Genomic DNA, 12,530 nt, shown 5'->3' on the forward strand with positions numbered 1-12,530 from the left:
AACAAATGGTTTGTGGGAGAGCATGTTTGCCCTCCATTAGGGTAACAACAGAATGCCAAGACATTTTCCTTGAGAATTCATCAGACATATATCATCCTTGCATGTATCTGAACCTTTTAAAAGGCTTTCTTATTTCAACCTATGCTGAACCTTAAAGTAGTACATTTTCATAATTTCGATAACTATTATAGAAAGTTCTAGTACCATTTAGTTATTTTACATTTTTCTTCTTTTAAATCCCCAAGGATGCCCCAGTCTAGTTCTACAGCAGTCAGTGAACAAGTCTATTACCCTTTTCAAATCTTTCATATTATAAATTTTGATTAGCCCTCTTTTCACCTTTAGGCTGAATTCTCTACTTACTTAATATGTTTCATTGTGACTATCATTGGTGACCTGATAAATATCATGACATTAGCCCTTTGCAGTCATCATACCTTTTATTTCTCTGCCACATGTGACATTATTGATCATATTCTGTGTCTTTATATTCCTTCCTATCTTAGCTCCTCTGGCAGGAACACTACATACTTAATATTAAGTTCACCATACTATTCGTCTATAAATATTCTTTTTTTCCATTTTCTGGATTCCAGCTCCCCTTTTGTGTGATCTAAATTCAGAAGTTGGTCATCATTGTTCTCAACCTCCTTTACTCCCCCCCAGTGTTATTCTGTTTAATTTTGTTCTTTGCTTGCTGCTTTTAATCAGCACCAGGGGCTTAGTGCATGTTTTTCATGTTTTTATTTAATAAGACAGAAAGAAACTGAGAAGAGAGGAGACACAGAGTGGGAGAGAGGAAGAGAGACACCTGCCACACTGTCTCACTGCTCTGAAGTTTCCCCTTTGCAGGTGGAAACCTAGAATTCGACCCAGGTCCTCGCACATGTTAATGTGTGCGCTCAACCGGGACACCTCCATCTGACACATTCGTTTGTTTGTAAGACTTATTTAACAATAGAGAGAAACCCAGATTACTATTAGGTCTGATGACACTTTGCCCCCAGGGTTATGGCTGGGGCTCAGTGGCACTATGAATCCACCACTTCTGGTGGTCTTTTTTTTTTTTTTTTTCTCATTCTATTTGATAGGACAGAAAAACTGAGAAGGATGAGGGAGAGAGAGAGAGAGAGACAGCCAAAGATAGATACCTGAGGACTTGTTTCACTGTTTGTGAAGCTTGCCCACTGCATGTGGGAAGCAGGGGCTCAAACCCTGGTCATTGCATGGGTCCTTGTACATAGCACTATGTCTGCTTAACCAGATGCACCAATGCTCTGCCTTCTCTTTGTATTGTTCTCACAAAAATAAAATATTTTTTAAAGAAATAACTAAATTTCTAAAGAAATTTTACTATTATTTACTATTTGGACATGTCTCTGTGTGTGGTGACAAGTTACATCTAATATTTAACTTGATAATTATCAATAGTGTTTATAATTATGAAAAATAATAAAGTTAACTGTCACACACAACTAAATATGAAGATTTATTAAAAGGTTTCAGTAATTAAAACTAAAATTGGCAGTCAGGGAAATAGCATAACTGGTAGAACATTAAATATGCACACGAGTGTCCTAGTGTGATCTCCAGCACTACATGTAGAGTAGTGCTCTGACTTGTGTTCCCTTTCTCGTGGGAAACATTTCCTTTCTATCTCTCTCTCTCATATGTAATAAATAAAATAATTTTAAAAATTGAAATTGGTTTAATAGCTGACAGGTCAAACACCTTAAAGAAGTCAGAAAAATATCCATCAATAAATAGCCATTTTGTTCATTTATTCTAATATGATGCGCTGTTCTCGTCATAGAATCATCTCATATCGTTTTTTTTTTATATTCATTTTCCCTCTTGTTGTCCTTGTTTTTTTATTTTTTATTGATGTCTTCGTTAGATAGGACAGAGAGAAATGGAGAGAGGAGGGAAAGACAGATGGGGTAGAGAAAGACATTTGCAGACCTAAGCGACTCCCCTGCAGCTGGGAAGCCGGGGCCTCAAACCGGGATCCTTAAGTTGGTGCTTGCGCTTCGCACCACGTGCACTTAACCCACTGCGCTACCTCCAGACTCCCAGATAAACACCTGCAGATCTGCTTCACCATTTGTGAAGCCACCCCCAACCCCCTCCGCAGGTGGGGAAACCCGGGCCTTAAACCAGGATCTTTGCACAAGTCCTTGCACTTAGTACTATGCGCTTAACCAGGTGTGCTACCGGCCTGGTCCCCTCATATAGTTTTATGTAGATTGACTTTAATGGGTTGAAAGATACGTCACCTAGTAAAGCATGGGCCCTCCCATGAATAAGGCCCTGGGTTTAAAACCCAGCTTCATATAAGACCATCATGGGTAACACAAATATGAACTCCATGGTGAAATGGTACTGCGGTGTTCTCCTCCCTCTGTATTTCTTATTCTTTCTATGAAAAGAAAGAATGAGGAATAGAAAATTTGACCAGGACGGTCACTCAGCAATATCATACATGTGCAAGGCCCTCAGTTCATTCCTAGGTGAAGCATAAAGAAATTAGATTGGAGCCAGGTGGTGGTGCCCCTGGTGGAGAGCACGTTACATTGCACAAGGACCCAGGTTCAAGCCCTGCGACTCCCTACCTACAGAGGGAAAACTTCACAAGTGGTGAAGTAGGTCTGCAGGTATCTCTCTATTTTTCTTCCTCTCTATCTCTCTCCTCCCCTCTTGATTTCTGGCTGTCTTCATCCAAAAAATAAATAAATAAAGTTAACATATTTTTTAAGAAATCAAATCAGCTTTAATAAGAATTAAAGAATTAAACATGGTTTTAAAAATAAAACACCTCCTACTTCAGTAACAAAAATAGTTTATGCAGGTTTGAGCCTGCCCTCCTCCCCCCAAAATCACCCTGTAGGAAGCTTAAATGCTGTGGTTTATTCTCCCCTCTCTCTGCCTCTCTGTCACATCTTCTATACGAAAAAAAAAGGTAAATAAAAAAAATCATAGGGCATAGTCTAACTTTCCAAAAATGATTTGGTTTGCTATTTTTTAATTCATTTATTTATAAAATGTAAACACTGTGATCTGGGAGGTGGCACAGTAAATAAAGCATCATGCCAGGAGCCATTTCTCTGCTTTATAGATGATAAGCTTTGAGACAACGGAACCCCTCAAGACAAATGTTAATTCCCCCCTGGGCAGGCCATTTCCCCTTAGGTAAACCATTTATCAGTAATCAAGTGAGTCAACACAAGTGAGTCAACACACAGTTTGGTTCCTGCCATTTGTTGCAAGGAACATTCCGCTTTGAAGTTTGCTCCCCCTTCCCCTCCTCCAACATTCCCCTTCCTTCCCCAAAGCCTTATAATGCCTGTATTCTCAATAAAATTTTAGAGCTTGATCAGAAACCTGTCTTGCTCTCGTTCTTCGTGTCTCTTGTCCCTATCATTTCAGGTTTCATTGGGTTCCTAGCCCCTGTTCACCGCCCTGCTGGTTGGGGCAGCATCAGACTCTCAAACATGAGGTCGAGTTCAATCCCTGGCAGCCTACAGAATGATGTCTGGTTCTTTCTCTCCTCCTATCTTTCTCATTAATAAATAAATGAAATCTAAAAAAAATAATAATAAAATAAAATGGTAACACTGACAAGACCATAGGATAAGACAGGTACAATTCCCACCACCAGAGCTCCATATCCCATCCCCTCCCCTGATAGCTTTCCTATCCTTTAACCCCATGGGAGTATGGACCCAGGGTCCCCATGGGGTGCAGAAGATGGAAGGTCTGGCTTCTGTAAATGCTTCTCTGCTCAACATAGGTGCTGACAGGTCTATCCAGACTCCCAGCCTGTCTCTCTCTCTCCCTAGTGGGGCAGGGCTCTGAGGAAGTGGAGCTCCAGGACACATTGCTGCTGTCATCTGTCCAGGGAAGTCCAGTTGGCATCATGGTAGCATCTGGAACCTGGTGGATGAAAAAAAGTTAACATATAAAGCCATGAAAATTGTTGATTAATCATGAAACTAAAGGCTGGAATACTTCAGATGAAGAGTTGGGGTCTCCATTTTGGAAATAGCTAATAGGTCTAGTTTAGGTATATTCCAAAGGGCCCATGATGGCTTTATTAGTTTTTGCCTAAGCCTGACATCTGATATGCAGGTGGACCCAAGTCATTGTCTGGGGAGATGATGTCATGGTTAGAAAAGGGGCTAGAAAGCCAGATCTGGGAAGAGAGTAGCTCCCAAATATGGGAAAAGTGTATAAATATTGTTGACTGTAAACTCCATCGATTTGATCTGGGGCCCATATTCAGCCATGGTCATCAATAGGAACATTCTGAGTTACACCAATTTGGTTTGCTATTTTCTGCACTAAAATTGTAGTGATTTATTAATTTTCCTTATTATTTTAACATCACACCCCATATACCTAAATGTTTAACCTTTTCTATAATCACCAAACTTAGAAAAACTAGATTCACAGACTTAAAGGTTATATGGCATATTTGCACACAAAATAAAACTATAAACACATTACTACTGAAGACCCCACCAATATTTCCTGGAGCTCCGCTTCCCCAGAGACCCACCCTACTAGGGAAAGAGAGAGGCAGACTGGGAGTATGGACCGACCAGTCAACGTCCATGTTCAGCGGGGAAGCAATTACAGAAGCCAGACCTTCCACCTTCTGCAACCCACAAGGACCCTGGGTCCATGCTCCCAGAGGGATAGAGAATGGGAAAGCTATCAGGGGAGGGGGTGGGATATGGAGATTGGGTGGTGGGAATTGTGTGGAGTTGTACCCCTCCTACCCTATAGTTTTGTTAATTCTTCCTTTCTTAAATAAAAAATAAATTTAAAAAATATGCAAAATTTAAGTGAATTTTTTTAAATCATTAAATTCAATTACTTCCCAGAAGTGAACAATTACCAGACTGATCAAAATATACTTTGACATTTTTTCTTCTCTAATTCTGGCCCTGGAAGAGCTAATACAGGTCACATTTTGTGGCCTCATTTTTTTTCCTTCTTTTGATTTAGTTCCTGCTTTATTAAACTTTTCACTATTCACTGGTCATAAATTTATAGTAACTGATAATCAGTCAGTTGATGAGGACAAAAGAAACATTTTCTATATGCTTCTCTTTCCCCAGAACATCCTGTCCTATGTAGTTGGTCAGAAATATAGAAAAACTGATAGCAGTCAGATGGTGCAGAAAAGACAAATAGTTTCTATCCTCATGAGATTATAACATGAATTCTCTGTTTAAGCAAACTGCTTGTTCTTAAAATTCTAGCCCAAATCGTATATCATCAGACAGGGATTTTCATTCTTTTCTAGATAACTGTCATCCTCTCCTCCATGCTCCCACATAGTTTCTGACATAAATCAGATCTCTCTGTACCAAGTCAGGAACCAAGTCTCAGGTTTTGTTTTTCTTACTGTTTGTTTTATTCTTTGTAGCTACCCCAGTATCTGACACATACTTGGTACCTAATAAATGTTAAAGGTAAAAAAGGTAGATGGGATTAAAATAATAGAAAAGAGGCATATAGACGCTCTTGCTGTTAAGTCTGTTCTCATGTTAAAGATTAGAACTAGGCTTTCACTTATATTTTACTTCATCTTTTGTGCACTATGTCTAAAAAACAGGGCAAAGTTCAAAGTACAGAAACAAGGTTTCATCTCAGCACAAGTTCTTATTTTCCATTCAAAGACTTAAAGATAACCTATGACTAGAAGATACATCTTTATATAATGGAAAGGGCACATGCTTTAGTAGAAGCTGGTTTCACTCTCCGGGTACCCTGGGGCCCCAGAATAAGAGACACTAAACCATCAGTGAAAATGTAAACAGGTGGAGAAAACTGTCTCTCCCAGATACCTCTCTGGGAAATACTCTATAAAAGTTCAGAGAGAATTATTTTAGTTTGTTGGTCAAGGGGTTAGAAGAGGGCTGGTAAGAAGTAGTAGCAAAGCAACTGATAATAATTATGAACTTTCTCAGAAAAAAAAAAAGGAGCATATAAAATGCAGTGCTCCGGTTTCTATAAAGAGCACACAGGTTTAAAGCATAAAGAGAAAAATTGGGGCATTTTCAGTAGGGGTCTTCCTTTTATACCCCCCCAGACTCCCATACTCTCCAATATTTGTGCTGAATAATTGTTGATCTGTAGTTTGGTGGTGCACACAGAGAAGAAAAAGTTTGTATCCTATTATGCCCTGTCATTTGAAGAAGGGAGTTTAATCTTTTCAAGCATTTATAGCTACATAATGTTCAGGGTTCAGTGCAATACAAAAGTGTGAAAATATGAGCCCCCTCTAAGTGTGGAGCATTCACATGCCCTGTCTCTGGTTTACAGATTTTATATGTGAAAATTATAGATAAAATTAAGTCCCATACATGTTCCATACACTCTCTTTTAAGAGTTACATGAGTTACTAGATGAGAAGTGCTTACCAATTACATTCATTTCTGCAATTATTGGTCCCCTATCCTCCCTTCTCTTCCACCTTCTTTTCTTTTTCTATTTTATTATAATATGGATAATATGTTAAATATGCCTATGTATTGGAATCGTTTTATTTCTAATACCATATTTTATAGTTCCATAATATAGTGCTAGAATTAGAAGTAAGATCATTACTTACTGTTATATATACATTAGAGCACTCTGATGTAGGTCTCTGAAAAATTCACTACACATTCACAAAATGATCGACAAGATTGTGGGATAAGAGGGTACAATTCCCACCACCAGAGAGGAAGCTATTTCCTAAGTGTATGCTCTTTAACAAAATATATATTAGAAGAATTGTTTTTTTTAATAGTCAGTCTGGGCAACAACAAAAATGAACTATACACCAAGCATTCTGAATATAAAACTTAACTGTTTAATATGAAATTCCTTCATGAAAATATTGAGAAAATGCCAAGACGTCTGTTATGTAAATTAAATATCAGCCTTCAGCAGCTCTGAGTTATGGGTCATTCACATTATACAGTAAAATGTTTTACTTTCTCTTAACCAGCACAAATTCCCTCTAGACTTAAAGAGTCACTTGCAATCACATATTTAAGTACAGAAAATGCAAATGGAAGTGCTTCAGAAACCTTGGATGACACTGATGAATACATATCTCAAAATCATTAAAAATTGTAAACTGTCACACAAATTCTCTAATATATTTTAATTTAATTGTCAAAAGTCAGTTCCTAGGGAAGATAAAAAACTAGTTAAATTTTAACAGAATAGTAAATAATTGTTGTATATTATAAACATGTCCATCATATCAGCTTATAATATAGTTCATATGTTAAAAAATTCAATCTTCATAAAACCTAACAAAACATATATATATATACAAATATATGAAGAAGAATTTCTTGACCTTTTTCTATCTTATATTGAAATTTAAATCACCCCAAGAAATGTGTAATCTTTTGTTCTCCTATTTAGTTTTTATAATGAAACCTTCACTAACTTCACTACATACTAGTGTTAAGTGGTATAAGAACTTTAGAGAATCCTACAACATAAATCCTACAACTGCATCAATATATGTAATTGAAAATGAGAACAATAGTTCCTATTATGCCTTTCTTGAAGGGTTATGATGAGGATCAGTGGAGATAAAATATGAGAAAGCTTTCTTCAAGCTCTAAAGCTTTTTATAAGTGTGTGAAATTTCAGAAAAGGGTGGAATTGTCATCTCTAAGTATTGTCAAACACCACTTATTAAATACATGATTGCTTGTAATGCTATATTAGATACAAAGTACTAAACTAAAATAGTAACACCAACATTGTCTTTTAAGTTTTTATTATATAGTTTACTTCTGAAACTGCGAACACCTTATGGGATATAGTGATCTTTTCCCAAATAAATTGCTGCCAAATACTAAAAGAAATAATTTCTGCTAGTATTGGTGGCTAAAAATATTTATTTCAGGGAGTCGGGCGGTAGCGCAGCAGGTTAAGGGCAGGTGGCCCAAGGATCAGAGTAAGGATCCCGGTTTGAGCCCCTGGCTCCCCACCTGCAGGGGAGCTGCTTCACAGGCAGTGAAGCAGTCTTTCTTTCCCCCTCTGTCTTCCCCTCCTCTCTCCATTTCTCTCTGTCTTATCCAACAACAACAATGATAATTACAACAAAAATAAAAAAACAAGGGCAACAAAAGGGAAAATAAATAACAATAATAAAACTTAAAAAAATATATTTATTTCATTTTGCCTATAATATGGAAGGAGTACTATATATTCTGCCATCAATTATATAATTTTGCAATTTTTGTTCAAATAAATCACTTCTATGCAAAAAATATAGTGATCCCCAAAAATGCTTCTACATGCCTACCTTGTTCTTTTATGAAAATAATTTACAAATATATTCTCATAGATCTTGGGAGGTGCTCACTGTTAGAGGACAGAACTTGCATGCCTCAGACACAAGGTGCAATTCTCAACACCAATACAAGCCAGAAGTCAGCAGTGCCCTGCTTTCTATTATTATAAATAAATAAAGAGACCAAGAAGTGGGGCAGTGGATAAAAAGTTGGACCCTCAAGCATGAAGTCCTGAGTTCAATCCCCAGCACTGCATGTGTCAACATGATACTCTAGTCTCTGTCTCTGTCTCTGTCTCTGTCTCTCTCTCTCTGTGTGTGTGTGTGTGTGTGTGTGTGTGTGTGTGTGTGTGTGTAACCAAGTGTACTCCAACATGTGGGAGTGCCATATTTGATAGACTAGTGACTGGTTGCCGTATTTTCACCATCTGGAGTACAATTTCTCATCTTTTTAAAATATGTTACTACATCACACATACAACCCAAATCCACTATATCCTCTCTCCCTTACAACCGAGTCCTTCCCCTCCCATCTCCTATAGTAGAGTCAGGTCTGCATCTATAAGTACTATATTAAGTCACTTATGAGTACTTTATTTTAAAGGAATTAGCCCCCAAAATATTTAAGATATAATATAAACCACCCATAACATACTTTACAGCTTGTGAATTACAGCTATGATATGTACCTAGTGAGTTCTAACCTAAATTAAAAATAATAAAGAATTATGTCTATAAGAATTAAGTATAGCCACAAGCCCTTTTAAATATAACTAAAATATACCTACTAGCTATCTACAGAATGGAGACTCCCCCCCAAGTCTTCAACTGCACTACTCCAGCCTTTAGGTTCATGATTAGTCAACAACTTGTTTGGCTTTATATATTAACTCTCTTTTCAGCCGCCAGGTTCCAGATGCTAGCATGATGTTGACCAGACTTTCCTGGACAGACAACCCCACCAATGTGTCCTAGAGCTCTGATCCCCTGGATCCCCGCCCCACTAGGGAAAGAGAGAGGAAGGCTGGGATGGGACTATGGATTGACCTGTCAAAGCCCATGTTCAGCAAGCAGTTACAGAAGCCAGACCTTCCACCTTCTGCATCCCACCAATTACTCTGGGTCCATACTCCCAGAGGGTTAAAGAATATGAATGCTATCAGGAGGGGATGGGATACAGAGTTCTGGTGGTGGAAATTGTGTGAAGTTGTACCCCTCTTATCCTATGGTTTTGTCAGTGTAGCCTTTTTATTTAAAATAATAATAATAATAATAATAATAATAATAATAATAATAATGAAAAGATTGACCCAGGAAGAATGAGGAAGAATGGAGCTGTACACACAAGAGGCCCTGACACCACACAAAAATAAATAAATAAATAATATCATGAACTAGTCCAAATTTAGCTGTGCTATAATTAAAAAAAAGAAAACCTCCAAATTTCAAACAGCTGGTATAAATAAGAATGTAAAATAAAAATATATACAAAAGAGTTTCTTAACATAGTCTTTGTGTAGGTAGAATAAACAAATACATCTACCATAAAGTAGATCCATGTAAGTGTGTTCAACTGATTTTTGACAAGTAAACAAAAGTAATTCAGTATGGATAAGATAGTGTTTCTTATTTGTTCTTTGAATAGTGTCTCACTGGCAGTCAGTCATTTTCCATATTGCATACAGCCTGTGGTGGTTGTCATCTATATATTGGATCTCTAAATACATGCTGGAAAAATTTACAAACACAATCTTCCCATGCTGCAGTCACATGTTTCATTCTTATCTTTAGCCTACCCAGGTTGTTAAAGACTTGAGGAAGCAGGCTAAAGATTTCATGATGGAAATTTCAATTTTTTCTTTCTGATGTATAAAATGTGAATATCATCACTTTGATACTTTTCATCATGTTTTTCCAAAGGAATTTTTTCAAAGTCAAAGTCTAGTTGAAGGAGCTCAAAGTATTTCTTCTCTATTTCTGGATTTTTCCCCATTGTTTGTTGTTCATAGCAACATATAATACAAGACTCAGATCCAGTGAGATCTTTTAGGGTTTACAATAGTGGTTCCAAAGACTTGTCTTGAATAGGACAAGTGACAAGATGCTTGTTCACATCAATATTCATCTTCAACAAGTCTTGTAATTCTCAAGGTAAGTGACTACATCTAAGGGTAGCCACCATGAGGCCCACAGCCTCAGTGCCTGAGTCCAGCTCCAGCACCAACTGCCAGCTCAACGGCTGGATGTCATAACAGGGAAATCTAAGCATTTCCAGGTATTTACAATGGACAATGGCTGCATCCCAAACATCGCAACCCACACCACCAGAGCCATACTGCTGCAGTTGTAACACTGTGCCATCTCGTTTCTTCAAAACTCAGATAAAACTCTGCAGTGGGTCCTCCCCAATGGACTCAAAACACCTAAACTTTTCTGAATGTTCTAATATAAGGCAGGTTTTGATGATGCTTTTATTTTTATAAGAGAAATTTTAGAACTTTTGCAGAGCAGGTTTGGTGATGGTTAATTCCTTCAACTGTTGCTTGTCTGAGAAGGTTTTCATTTCTCCATCTAGTCTTAATGACAGTCTAGTATTCTTAACTGAAAGCCTTTCTCATGAGCACTTGGTATATATCTTGATATTCTCTTTTAGCTTTAGAGTTTGTGTGAAGAAATCTGATTATCTGTTGGGTTTTCATCTTTGTGTGACCTTTTGGTTTTCTCGGCAGCCTTTCTTTATCCTTACTTATTTCCATTTTAACTGATATATCTTGGTTTGTGTAGGCCGGGGTCAATTCTGTTTGGGACTGCTTTTGCTTCTTGAATCTTTATGTCCTTTTTGTTATTTAATATGGAGAAATTTTCTTCTATTATCTTTTCTAGTATACTTTCTTCTGCTTCTTCTTTTTCTTCCTCTAACAAGCCAATAATGTATATATTACTTTTTTTTTTTGAGGTCATCACATTTGTCTGTTGTTTTCGGTGCCTCTTAATCTCTTTTTTACTTCTTTACTTCTTAGTTTTCTCTGATTCATCCTCAATCTTGTTAATTCTTTTTTTTTTTTTAAAGATTTTTTTTTAGTATTTATTTATTTTTTTCCCTTTTGTTGCCCTTGTTGTTTTATTGTTGCAGTTATTATTGTTTTTGGTATTGATGTTGTTGTTGTTGGATAGGACAGAGAGAAATCAAGAGAGAGGTGGAAGACAGAGAGGAGGAGAGAAAGACACCTGCAGACCTGCTTCACCGCTTGTGAAGTGACTCCCCTGCAGTTGGGGAGCTGGGGGCTCTAACTGGGATCCTTACACCAGTCCTTGCACTTTGCGCCTGCGCTTACCCCGCTGCACTACTGCTGACTCCCTAATTCTTTTTTCTGACTCAGTTCTGCTCTCACTCCCCTCAGTTCTAGTTCCCAGATCAGCCATTTTATTACCATGTTCCATCACTGTATTATCTTGAAGAGCTAGTTGGGCTCTTAACTCAGCTATTTTACCTGTTAGTTCTCTACCTTAAGATAGTTCATGTTTTCTTTCAGTTTCATTAGTTGTTTCCCTATTTCTACTAATATTACAATAAATGCTTTCCTCCCTTCTGTGATTATCACATCAATTATGTTTGAATATTTTCCTCATTCTTACTTGCTTCTGGCTTTTGTAATTTTTCCTGCACTTTTGTCTTTTGTTCATTTCTGCAGTACATCCTTTAAGTTTGACCATTATATTTTGTGTCTTTTGAAATTTGTGTCCTGTGTATTGCTGTTCATGTATGCTGTGAGGTGCCTCTGGTCTGTTGATTCCTGGACCCCACAAGGTGAACAGTTCATGAGTGGGTGGAACTATTGTTCTAATGGCAACACCACTGCCTTTAGAAGATGAGAAGTAAGGTCTCGTGTTTAAATTGAGGAGAGAAATAAATGATTGGAAAGCAAGATGGCACTGTTGACTCTGAGCACAGCTTCTCAATTCTTAGATAATACCTTCCTCACTCCTTTTCAATCCACCTATCAACTCTTGCCTTGGTCCACTTGTGGCTAAGTTAGTTATTCAAGAAGTCACAGTTCTAAATTGGCTAGTTTTTATATAATTTTTTTAAATAGCTGTTGTTTTAACTCAATCTCTGGGGTAATGCATGGCAGTTTGTAACCCTTTAATATGCTACCCATAAATTGGCTGGGATTTCTTTTTCTAGCTAGTTGAGGGTGTCTGAGCCAATCAGAGG

The 12,530-nt window shown here is 37.4% G+C and overlaps 1 pseudogene; it reads right to left on the minus strand.

Annotated features, from left to right (window-relative positions):
• Window positions 1-10,128: 10,128 nt before the first annotated feature.
• On the minus strand, window positions 10,129-12,011 carry LOC132541461 (protein N-lysine methyltransferase METTL21D-like; annotated as a pseudogene).
• Between the last annotated feature and the right edge of the window lie 519 nt (window positions 12,012-12,530).

This window comes from Erinaceus europaeus, chromosome 11 (genome assembly GCF_950295315.1).
Source record: "Erinaceus europaeus chromosome 11, mEriEur2.1, whole genome shotgun sequence".
Lineage (NCBI taxonomy): Eukaryota > Metazoa > Chordata > Mammalia > Eulipotyphla > Erinaceidae > Erinaceus > Erinaceus europaeus.